The sequence below is a fragment of the Castanea sativa genome, chromosome 11, assembly GCF_040712315.1.
Source record: "Castanea sativa cultivar Marrone di Chiusa Pesio chromosome 11, ASM4071231v1".
Taxonomy (NCBI): Eukaryota; Viridiplantae; Streptophyta; class Magnoliopsida; order Fagales; family Fagaceae; genus Castanea; species Castanea sativa.
In genome coordinates this window covers 2130138-2142826 of record NC_134023.1, presented here as the reverse complement: position 1 = coordinate 2142826, position 12689 = coordinate 2130138, and the positions used below count along the sequence as shown (strand labels likewise).

Genomic DNA, 12689 nt, shown 5'->3' with positions numbered 1-12689 from the left:
GTTGCAGCCATGTTGGTGAGAAGTACAGTGCCATGTTGGATGTGCATCAGTGAAGACAGTAATGAATGTTTGTTGTGCATCAAATATCCATGCACTTGATACAAGTAGCACTAGTGCTACTTGGAGGAATTGAGCCAACCCAAAATCTCCTATACACCTTCAATGGTGGAATCAAGAGATGGATGGTGTTTCTCTAGAGGTGGAGGGGTGCTTTCTGACTTGATTGAGTTGGGTTGGGAGAGAAGTTGTGTTGAATCGGCCATTTGTAACTATGCTTACTATATATATGGCAGGGTTGAGGTGTGAGAGGAATGGGAATGAATAAAGGCTTTTATAGTTGTTTTAGGCTAAGGGGAGAGTACAGAGTGTGCCACGTCAAGCATCTATGAACGAGACATTACCTAACCTTGGTAAAATATTTTATTTGAGTGAGGGTGGGTTTAAAATATGGACATTGTCGCATCAATTGTAAAAATGTACGTTAAACAATTGATATGAATAAATTATCTGAGTAGATGTGGGTTTAAAATATGGATATTATCATATCAATTGTAAATATGTATTTTATTCTGCGAAAAAAAAAATATCTTAGAAAGATCAACTACATATTTTAAACTCTGGTTGGAACTAAAATTTATAAAATAATATTGTAGCTAGCTAGCAATGTATGGCAAATTTACAATTATTCTCTTGTTTATGTGGGATGCAATTAATTTACACCAAATATTGTATTATTATGACCAGGTGTTTATGAGCAGTGGCCGCGCACACCACCTTATGGCCAGGGTAGTCCCAGGACCACCTGACCTGAAAAAAAAATTTATATAATAATTTAAAATTTTATATTTATTTACCTATAAAAAAAATTTTGGGACCACTCTAAATTTTTTTATGCCAATAAAATTAAATTTTAACCCATAATATTTTTAGTGACGTTTTCGTATATAATGTAGGAAAATACATTTAGCATGGATTATTGGTGCCTTATTGAAATATGTTGAAAAACTCAAGTATATATATATATATATATATATATATATATATATATGGCCAAAGAGGATAGTTATTCCTAAACCTTCACGTTGTCTATTCCTAATCAATTATAGTTTATCCTTTGACCAATAAAGTTTATTGCAAATGTCTATTACTAATTTATTAAAACTTCCAATGAAAAATAAGACCCAACCTAGCAATGACAAAGACAGCCTCATTTACAGATGCAGCCAACAATTTCTATCTTCTAGTATCAACCATTTTTTCTTTCCTCATAAAAGTGTACTTAAGACCTTACATTCTATAAAGAATAAAATTGTTATACACATCCTGTTACACTCATTTTTTAAACTAAAACACGTGATCAGAAAACTTGATTTCAATTTTGAAATAGTGTTTTTAAATCTCAATTTCAGTTTAAAAATCATTTTTTCAGCTTATGATTTCAGTTTAGAAAATATGTGTGAACACTATCCTTTTAAAATATATATATATATATATATATATATATATGTACGCTTCTTAGCCAACTTGTCTTTGGATCAACGTAATCCAATAAAAATAAATTATACATTGCTAGCACTCCTTATATTTGGTAGTGCTTGTCGGTCGTCACTTTAACTCTTTAGCATTAATTGTCCAAGTACATGCAAAGCAAGTATAAGATAATATACTATATCAATGACATGAAAAGCTTACTTTAGAAAGTGTGGACTGGGAATGGATGTACCATTCTCCATCATTAAGATAATATTAGCATAGTATTATTTAAGTGCTCATCCAACTAATTGTCTTGTCTAAACAACTTCTCAAAATTATTTATTTAATTGCGTTTGAAGACCTAGGCAGAAAATTTGTTTCTAGCTAGTTTTCAGCCAACAGCCAACCATGGTTACGTTGTTTTAACTTTAAACAACTCCATTTAATTATGTATTATATTCCTTTCCAACTACTCTCTCTCTCTCTCTCTCTCTCTCTCTCTCTCTCTCTCTCTATATATATATATATATATATATAACACTTAGCAACACATGGTTATGGTGTTACACTTATCAAAAAAAGAAGAAAACCATAGTTTTAAAGGTGTTTTTAAGAATGGTATTACACTAAGCAAAAAAAAAAAAAACCATGATTTTGCCAATTTCAAGTGTTATTTCTTAAAAGTGTTTTACAGAACTTTGATTTCTTGCTTGTTCGAGAAATTATTCATTCCCGGATAAAAATACATGTCACCAATTTTTCCAACCAATAAATCTGTGTCATGTAATTAACAAAACCTTTATAAGCACTACACTAATGTATGATTTGGGAGTTAGTAGTATTTTTATAACTTTTTTACTAAAAAGAAGAGGAAGAAAATAACTACAGGCATATAAATTGACTTATATGCATGCTAAAAATCAAATTATTTGTTTAAAGTAATTATCTATCTTATTTATAAATCAATAAGCCATCAAACAGAGGGAAAGTGATCATTTGTATGTGTTCATTTCTTATATAATTCAGAGTAGATATAATAAATTTAAACGTGTATCACATCAATTAAAATTTTAATAACTTGACAATTTATACGTTGTTATATATTGAGAAAAAAAAAAAAAAAAAACTCTCTTCTTTTAAAGTGAAAATAAAAGGAGGCATCCTACCCCTTTTTATATTATTAAAATCTGGCCGAATCCACTTACACTAAAATAAAAATAAAAACAAAAACAAAAATAACCAACCAAATCAACCTTATGAAAGATAAATGTTGTTCTTTTGACCAAGCACTACACACAACCTACAATTATTTTCACATAATTTGAGCAAACCAAAAGCTAATTAATTAAGCCAAGACATCACCTACACCATTGCAGGCTGCTTTTTCTTTGTGTTCTTCCTCATCCATTGTATCAAAAAGTGCTCTACCTCTTGTCTCTGGCAAACATGCTGAAAATAGCCCACAACACCCTATCACCAACCCAAACACCACATAGGATGGAATTCCATCTCTTCTCTCTGCGGCCACTAGCATCGGACTAAACACACCACCAAACACAATTGCTTGTCTCACCAACGAAGTAGCTGAGTTCCTCACACAAGTAGGGAACAATTCTATTGTGAATATGAGTAGTATACCGAAAGCAGTACAAGCACTGAAGAAGGATACTAACTCAAGTCCAATCTGCAATCTTGTCCACACCTCACCTTTTAAAGCACACATAATACTGAAAATCCCACTAAGGGAAGTGAAAGCAAGCACAGAAAGTTTTCTGTTCAACTTACCTATAAGCAAGATAGTGAACATTGAAGATGGTATCTCAGATAAGGCATTCAATGTGACACTCAAGTAGAGATTGAATGACAAGTTTCCTAGGCCTAATGGCATGCCATAGTACACCATTCCAATCCCAAAACCTATCACCATAACCAGTAACAACCTTCGAAAAGCCCATCGTTTCTGCACCAACATCTTTATAGTCGAGTAAACATTCCCATTATTCGACATTTCTTGCTCAAACGAAACCTCAGAAAGGCTCCAACTATGGTTAGGGGGTGCAATGCTTTTCAACGTGGCCACCGCTTCTTCTTTACGTCCACGCACAAGTAGCCATCTGGGTGACTCACGAACAAAGAAGTGAACCAACAAAGAATACAAGATTCCTGGGATAGAAGTCCACAAATAAAGAGATCTCCAAGATGAAAGTCTATTCAAATAAGCTATAGCTGGTAGTGATAAGAACCCAATTGTGAAACAAAAGAATCCTATCACACCCACTTGGCCTCGCCACCTTTTCCCCACAAGCTCAATTGTTAACACAAGTGCAGATGTTCCAATTGTTGCACGGCAAAACCCACAAACCAATTTTAAAGCCGAGTAAACCCAAATGTTGGTGGAGAAGACAGTAAGAAAAGAAGATAGAGACATAGTTAGGCATGAGAGAGAGCATATTTTTGCGACCAAGTGAAGAATCAGCAAGTGTTGCAAGAACAAGTCCACCCACTAAGCAACCCAAGAAGAAAGAAGATGCAGGCAAGCCAGTGATAATGGAAGTAGCACACTCTAAGTTCCATTCTGATATGATTGAAGTATAGGCAGGAAAATTCCATGCCCATGAATTCTTCGGAAGATTGCAAATATTGGAGGCTGAGTTACAATCAAGTTGATTAGAAGTACAGCGCCATGCTGGGTGTGCATCAGTGAAGACAGTAATGAATGTTTGTTGTGCATCAAATATCCATGCACTAGATACAAGTAGTGCTTGGAGGAATTGGGCCCATCCAAAATCTCCTATACACCTTTCAATGGTGGAATCAAGAGATGGATGGTGTTTCTCTAAAGGTGGAGGGGTGCTTTCTGACTTGACAGAGTTGGGTTGGGAGAGAAGTGGTGTTGAATCTGCCATTTACAACTATGTTTATGAAAAGGCAAGAGTTGGAAGTGTGAGAGGAATGTGGATGAATAATAATGGATTTTATAGTCGTTTTAGGCTATGGAGAGAGTCTAACAGTGTGTGCCAGGTCAAATATCACATTTAATATAAACCTCATGAAAATATTTTATTTGTTCATAAAAAGAACTACTTTTTTTAATTCTGGCTGGATCTAATAGTCTCAGAATAATGACGCAGCTATAGCTGGAGATGCGCATGTTTGATTCTATTGACCATTTTACATTTATTTTTCTTGTACTTGTGCCATTTAATAAAATTTAGTCGTTAGGGTCTTTGATCAAGTAGATATTTATAAGAACAAAAACAAAGCATTACAACAAAAATTATATCATTAATGTATTATGACGAGATCTTTAAGAGTGGATATTCACTAGATTCAAAGAAAATAGAACACCAAGTTTGAATCTAGTTTTATTTATTTATTTTTAATAAAAGGATAAAATCACCAAGTTTAAACTTGATAACTCAGAAGGTTAAAAATTCTTTTGTGTGAGGCATTTTGTGACTCTAACTTTAGATTTTTATTTTTTTGGGTCAATTTTGCTAATATTTACATATTTAATGTCTTAATTTAATTTAATTTTAATTAATTAATAAATTAATTATGATATCATTATAGCTTAATCTCGGTACAATCTTAAATACTTCAAACCTCTCTCATTTTTGTTTCCTTGAGCCGTTCGGTTTTCAAAACACTGAGTAGATGACGTGTAAACTCAAAATTGATTATATTTGACATCTAGACTCCATATTATTTATATTTGTGTGTTAAATAGGCATTTTATATAATGATTGTACGTCTCTAACTTTGGCAAGGACACTAGAACATGCATGGACGGAGCCATGGATGGACTTGGGGGTAATGCCCCCTCCCAAATTGTTTTTAAAAATATATTATTATATATGTAGGTATTGATTTTAGCAATTTTGTTTTATAAAATTACAATTTTATCTCCTTAACAATATCATTAACTCTTTTAAAAGTATTTTTATAGTAACAAGTTTTTCTACAATATTTTTGTAAATTGTTAAGGTAGCAAGTTCTTATTGATTCGCATTTGGGCCCACTATTTACATTATTTTTTTACTTACTAATAATCACTCACCACATCAGCAATTTGTAAAAAAGTTTATAGTTCTAGCACTTTCCTCATTTTAAAGACCAAGTCTAAAACAAAATATACAAAGCCCAAAAAAAATAGTCCAACAACAAAATTACCCATTGTAAAACTTAAAAAAAAATTAAGCCTAGTTAACTAATTTTACCCAAAATAAACAATTTGATCCTTCAAAAAATTTTAAACAACCAGCTGCTAAGCGGCTAAGCAGTAGCAACAGAGTTAGAGGCCAAAATCACTACACACAACTAACAACAAGACCGCCCCCTAACTCTAAGGGTATGTTTGGTTGGGGTGAAAACAGGGGATGGCAAATAGGGTGGAAAATGACATTTTTCACTGTTTGGTTCAGGAGAGAAAACAAGAGAGACAGAAAATGGGGAGAAAAATAATCCCTACGAGCCCACATTTTTTTATCCTTCCAATTTGGGAGGAAAATTGGAAGAAAAAGATGATGAATGATGTAATTTACACAAATACCCTTACTTTGTTGCACTCACCTACCCCTCTCACTTTATAACAAAGACATAATAGTCAATTTATATAAACTACATTTTCCATCGTCTCTTTTTTCTCTCCAACCAAAAAAAAAAGTTTTCTACCCTCCTACTTTTCTACCTCTCCAACCAAATACACATGAGGGAAAACTAAATCTTTTCTATCCTCCCACTTTTCCACTCTTCCAACCAAACGGACCCTAGGTTCTGGATCCGTCTCTAAGAACATCAACATTAACATCAACATCAACATAGTCATGATCATAATGACTGGCCAAGGGATGGTTATCCTTGAACCTTCCCTTTGTCTATTCCTAATAATCAACCCCGCATTATAGAGATGGCATCATTGACACATGCTGCCAACCATTTATTTCTTCTTGCATCAATCGGACTAACCAATTAAGATTATCTCCTACCGCAAATATTATCTCAGAGCACGTGTATGTATGGTTTAAAGGATTATTTGGACCTCACTTTTTCTAAAGATGTATATGTATGTGTGTATATATATATATATATATATATTTTTTTTTTTTTGCCCAACTTGTTTTTTTTTATTTTAAATTATCCAATAAAAATATATTATATTACTAACACGCCAACAATGGTAGTCAACTTGCACTAAAATACCATATGAAACAAGTAACAATGACATAAGAATGAGGCTGCGATTATGACCTCTCCCTTGGACAAATCAAGATGAGCATAGCATAATTAAAAATATTATACTAGCCTCCATGTGTCAAGAGCTTCAGATTGGCAATTTCATCTGTTCCTTCATTTTGGAGATGTTTCAGTCTTCCTAATTTTTATTAGAAAAAAGAAGAAATCTCACGAAACTGTTCTCATAAGATAATTTTTGTCTCTTTAAAACCTTCTTAGAGCATTGGCATTGGCGGTATAGACACCCCCCAATTGCTATTTTACAACTCAAACCACCTAAAATCTACGCTATCCGGATTTGCAAACTTAAAAGAATTTGCAACCTATGAACAGTAAGGTTGCATTTATGCAACCTTACTCTTCATATGTTGTAAAAAATACATACTCTTTTAATCTTGTAGTTGTGTGTGAAGAAAAAAAGTGAGTAGGAGGAAAAAAAAAAAAAGAATAATACTTTTTTTTTATTATTAGATAGTTTATATTATTTTATTGAATTGTATATGAAAATAAAAACTAAAATGTAGGGTGAATTGTAAAATAAATTGATAAAATAGATAAAATAATATTTGAGGATGCAAATTTTTGTTTTTTGTTTTTTTTGTTTTTATCTCCAAATGCTAATACTCTTAGTTTTTACCTAGCACAATTGTATCTGTTTCTAAAGCAAATATTCTATCGCTTTTTGAAACAGTGTCTAAAGAAGAAACAAAACAAGTAATGTTTTCTTTGAGGCTACTTGGAAGGAGAGAAAAAGGAGGGAAAGCATGAAGTATTTGTGGGACCCATCAGTTTTGTTTGGTTGACATGAGAGAAAAGACAGTGGCCTTATTGGAGGGATGAAGTTACCATGGGTCCATAGTTTTGTTATTAGCCCAAATTAAGTGAAAGGAGAGTAGAAGGGAGAGAGTTGGTAGGTGATTTGGACTTCTAATATTTTAAAATTATTAATAGATAAAAATGTATTTTTGTTCGTTAAATTTTGGGCCCATTTTTGTTTTGGTTCTTACTTTCTTGTTGTGTTTATCTAAATTTTTAAAAATGAAAAAATATGTTTATTTAAGTCTTTGTCGTCAACTCACTAACCAAAAAAATCATATGCGGCAAATGGAGCACTTTATTGGCAAGCTTTGCAATTAAAAAAATAAATAATTGATCCTACGTGCCATTAGCCGCACATTCACGTTATCCATATCAACAAAAAATAAAAAAAAGCCATGTTAGATTACAAGATAAAAACAAAATTATGAACTTATAATTTTAATTTTTTTTTCTTGTCATTAGTTTGTTTTTTTGCAAGAACATATTCATGTTAGATTACAAGATAAAAACAAAATTATGAACTTATAATTTTAATTTTTTTTTCTTGTCATTAGTTTGTTTTTTTGCAAGAACATATTCATGTTCATGTTTATGTGTTCTTCCGTGTTACTGTTCAAGTTCTTCATGTTCTTTCCTCCAAAGAACATGTTTGGTTGCCCAAAAAAAGTAAAAAATCATAATTAAACATACAAAAACATATAAATCTCAAAGAGCTGATAAATCTTAGATAACAAACTCAAAAACACAAAAAAACCAGGAACTTAGGAACTCAGAAAGCCCATAAATCTCAAAGAACAAATCCAACCAACCATTGGTAGATCAAACCACCATCGACCACTGTGACAGATCACACACACGCATATTGCACTTAGCAACCCATGGTTATGGTGTTACACTTAGCCAAAAAAAAAAGAAAACATGGTTTTGCTAGTTTCAAATGTTTTTTCTTAAATTTTTTTTTTAATAATTTGTTTGATTTCTCGCTTGTTTGAGAAATTATACATTCCCCAATAGGACACATGTCACCGATTTTTCAAACTAATAAATGTGAGTCATGTAATTAACAAAACCCTTAAGCACTACACTTAAATGAATACAAATCCTTTTTTTATTTTTTTTATTTTTGTATTCCACTTCATTTTTCACCAATTACAACTTGCTATGTGTTTAATATTTTTTCATTCTAAACCTTAGCTGTTTTATAATAAAAGTCAAATAAATACATAATAAATTATAATTAGTAAAATATAAAGTAAAAGAAGAATATATAATCTGTGAGTTAATAGTATTTTTATAATTTTTTACTTGTAAGAAGAGCCTGAAAATAACTACAAGCATATAAATTGATTTATATCCTAAAAATCATCTTATTTGTTTAAAGTCATTTTCTATCTTATTTTTAAATCAATAAACCACAGAAGAGAGGGAAAATGATAATTTGTATGGATTCATTTCTTATATAGTTCAGATTAGGTATAACAAATCCAAAGGTGTATTATATCAATTAAAATTTTGAATGGCTTGGGACTTTCTATATTGTGATATATTGAAAAGAAAATCCTAACCTCAAATTATAATTCTCTTCCTTTTAAAGTAAAATTAAAAATTGAGAGGAGGGATCCCACCCCATTTTGTATGATTAAAATCAGGGTGAATCCACTTACACTTAAAAAGAAATAAAATTTTAAAAACTAAACTAAACTAAAAACACCAAGCACAACCTACAATTATTTTCACATGATTTGAGCAAACCAAAAGCTAATTAATTAAGCCAAGACATCACCTAGACCATTGCAGGCTGCTTTTCTTTGTGTTCTTCCTCATCCATTGTATCAAAAAGTGCTCCACCCCTTGTCTCTGGCAAACATACTGCAAATAGCCCACAACACCCTATCACCAACCCAAACACCACGTGGGATGAAATTCCATCTTTGCTCTCAGCCGCCAGTAGCATCGGACTAAAAACACCACCAAACACAATTGCTTGCCTCACCATCGAAGTAGCAGAGTTCCTCACACAAGTTGGAAACAACTCTATTGTGAAGATGAGTAATATATTGCAAGCAGTACAAGCACTGAAGAAAGATATTGTCTCAAGTCCAATTTGGAATCTTGTCCATAACTAGCCTTTCAAAGCACACATGACACTAAAAATCCCACTAATCATTGTGAAAGCAAGCACTGAAATTTTTCTATTCAACTTACTGATAAGCAAGATAGTGAACAAAGAAGATGGTATCTCATCTAAAGCATTGAAAGTGACACTCAAGTAGAGATTGAATGACAAGTTTCCTAGGCCTAATGGCATGCCATAGTACACCATTCCAATCCCAAAAGCTATCACCATTACTAGTAACAACCTTCGAAAAGCCCATCTTTCTGCACCAACATCTTAATAGTCGAGTAAACATTCCCATTATTCCATGTTTCTTGCTCAAACGAAACCTCAGAGAAGCTCAAAGTTAAATAACTACTGTGGCTAGGTGGTGCGATTCTTCTTAACGTGGCCACCGCTTCTTTACGTCCATGCAGAAATAGCCATCTCGGTGACTCACAAACAAAGAAGTAAACTAACATAGAATACAAGATTCCTGGGATAGAAGTCCACAAATAAAGAGATCTCCAAGATGAAACTCTATTCAAATACGCTATAGCTGGTAGTGATAAGAACCCAATTGTGAAACAAAGGAATCCTGTCACACCCACTTGGCCTCGCCACCTTTTTCCCCCAAGCTCACCTGTTAAAACAAGTGCAGAAGTTCCAATTGTTGAACGGCAAAATCCACAAACCAATTTTAAAGCCGAGTAAACCTAAATGTTGGTGGAGAAGACAGTAAATAAAGAAGATAGAGACATCGTTAGGCATGAGAGAAAGAGCATGTTTTTGCGACCAAGTGAGGAATCGGCCAATGTTGCAAGAACAATTCCACCCACTAAGCAACCCACGAAGAAAGAAGATGCAGGCAAGCCAGTGATAATGGAATGAGAACACTCTTAAGTTCCATTCGGATATGATTGATGTATATGCAGGCAAATCCCATGTCCATGAATTATTCGGAAGATTGCAAATGTTGGAGACTGAGTTACAATCAAGTTGATCAGAAGTACAGTGCCATGTTGGGTTTGCATCAGTGAAGACAGTAATGAATGTCTGTTGTGCATCAAATATCCATGCACTTGATACAAGTAGTGCTTGTAGGAATTGTGCCCATCCAAAATCTCCTATATACCTTTCAATTGTGGAATCAAGAGATGAATGGTGTTTCTCTGGAGGTGGAGGGTTGGTGCTTTCTGAGTTGTCTGAGTTGGGTGGGAGAGAAGTGGTGTTGAATCTTCCATTCGGAACTGTGTTTATGAAAAGGCAATAGTTGAAGTGTGAGAGGAAGTGAATGAATTATAATGGTTTTAGCCTTTTTAGGCCATGGAATTGGATAGAGTCTAACAGTGTGTGCCAGGGCAACTGGTTAAGCATCACATTTAACAATAATCTCGTGAATATATTTTATTTGTTCCTAGAAATAAAATTTAGTTTTAAGGGGCTTTGATCGAGAAGATTCCCTTAAACAAAACATTATAACAAAAATTATTTTGTTTGAAGCATGTTGAATGAGGGAGGCATACTAAAGAGCACACCTGTGATCTGAAAGAGTAGACTCCATATAGCTTATATTTGTGAGTGTGTTACTTACATCAGCATTTTCTTGGGCAGGGACACTTGAACATGAACATGAACATGAACATGATGACTGGCCAAGGGTATGTTAATCCCTGAAGCGTTCCTTTGTCTATTCCTAAATCAATTATTATAACAATATTTATTCACTTCACGTCAAACACAAAGATCAGTGCATTTGGAAACAAGAGCCAACCTGCATTACAATGACAGCATCAATTATAATAATCAAATTACTTTTTTAACTTTTTCTTATTTAATTTATTCCACGGTTAATATTGAAAGTTGTTTTTTTTTAACCACTAATCTCAAACTCAACCTAATCTCAATGCAATAAAAATACATTATATAATTACTAACACGCCAACTAGTGGTAATCAACTTGCATTAAAATTTCATATGAAACAAGTAACAATGATACAAGGATGAGGCAGAGATCCTGACTTCTCCATTGGACAGGTCAAATGGAGAGTAACATGGGACCACTACTACTCGTTACTTTAATTTTTTCTTTCCCTTTAAACTGACCAATAACCACTTTAGATTTTAGTTAAATTTAAAAATTAATTAATTAATTAAGTGTGCCACATATGATTATTTCCAATTAATCATCTAATGTAAAGTAATGAAGCATATTAGTATTTTCCTATTCATAATAGCTACAAACAAGTATTTCCTAGTTCTTCATCATCTAACGTAAACGTAAAAATTATATTTTGAACAATTATTGAAACTGTAGACAATGAAAGATGAATGAATTTAATTATATAAAATTTTAATTTGAATAATGGCTAATCATAAGTAGGATTAAACGCATGATAAAATGAGTATACTATTTTTTTCTTAGTTTTAGAGATTTAAGCATTTGATAATGTAATTTTCTTAGATCTCGAGCTCAAAAGCTTGACCTGAGCTTGATATTAAGCTTAAGCTTGGCTTGACTAATTAATCAAGCCAAGCTCAAACTTTTTGACTTTCCCACGAGCTTAAACTTAAACATTATTTTTAGGCTTGTCATAAGCTCAAGTTAAACTTGAGTTTTGGACTTTTCTTGATGAGGCCAACTTAAACATGCACTACTGGACAAAGTTCAACTCGTTTATAACCCTAACAATTTCATTCATTCCTTCTTTTTGGAGATGTTTCGGTCTTCCTAATTTTCATTAGAAAAAAATATATATCTCATCAGACCGTTTTATAAAATAATTTTTACCTTTACTTTCTATCCTTTTCATCCATTCCCCTTACTTTCTATCCTTTTCCACGTTATTTTGGTAGGGTTTACTGCTAAATTTTATTTTCCTTTGTCCCTTGTTTTTCCGCTACCTTTGTGTTCTCCTTATTCCCAATTAGTGACTCATCTATCTGACCTGTGGCATTGAAGTCACGTGATGTAGGGTTTTGGGTGGTCCCTACTTCAGTTAATGGCACACTGAATAAAACCTCTCCCACGATCTCAGCTATTTCCTTATTAAATCCAGATTTGAAT

General features: G+C 32.9%; 2 pseudogenes; both read right to left on the bottom strand.

The window, feature by feature from the left end:
- Positions 1-2607: 2607 nt before the first annotated feature.
- On the bottom strand, positions 2608-4413 carry LOC142617638 (organic cation/carnitine transporter 3-like; annotated as a pseudogene).
- Positions 4414-9025: 4612 nt separating this feature from the next.
- On the bottom strand, positions 9026-10866 carry LOC142617881 (organic cation/carnitine transporter 3-like; annotated as a pseudogene).
- Between the last annotated feature and the right edge of the window lie 1823 nt (positions 10867-12689).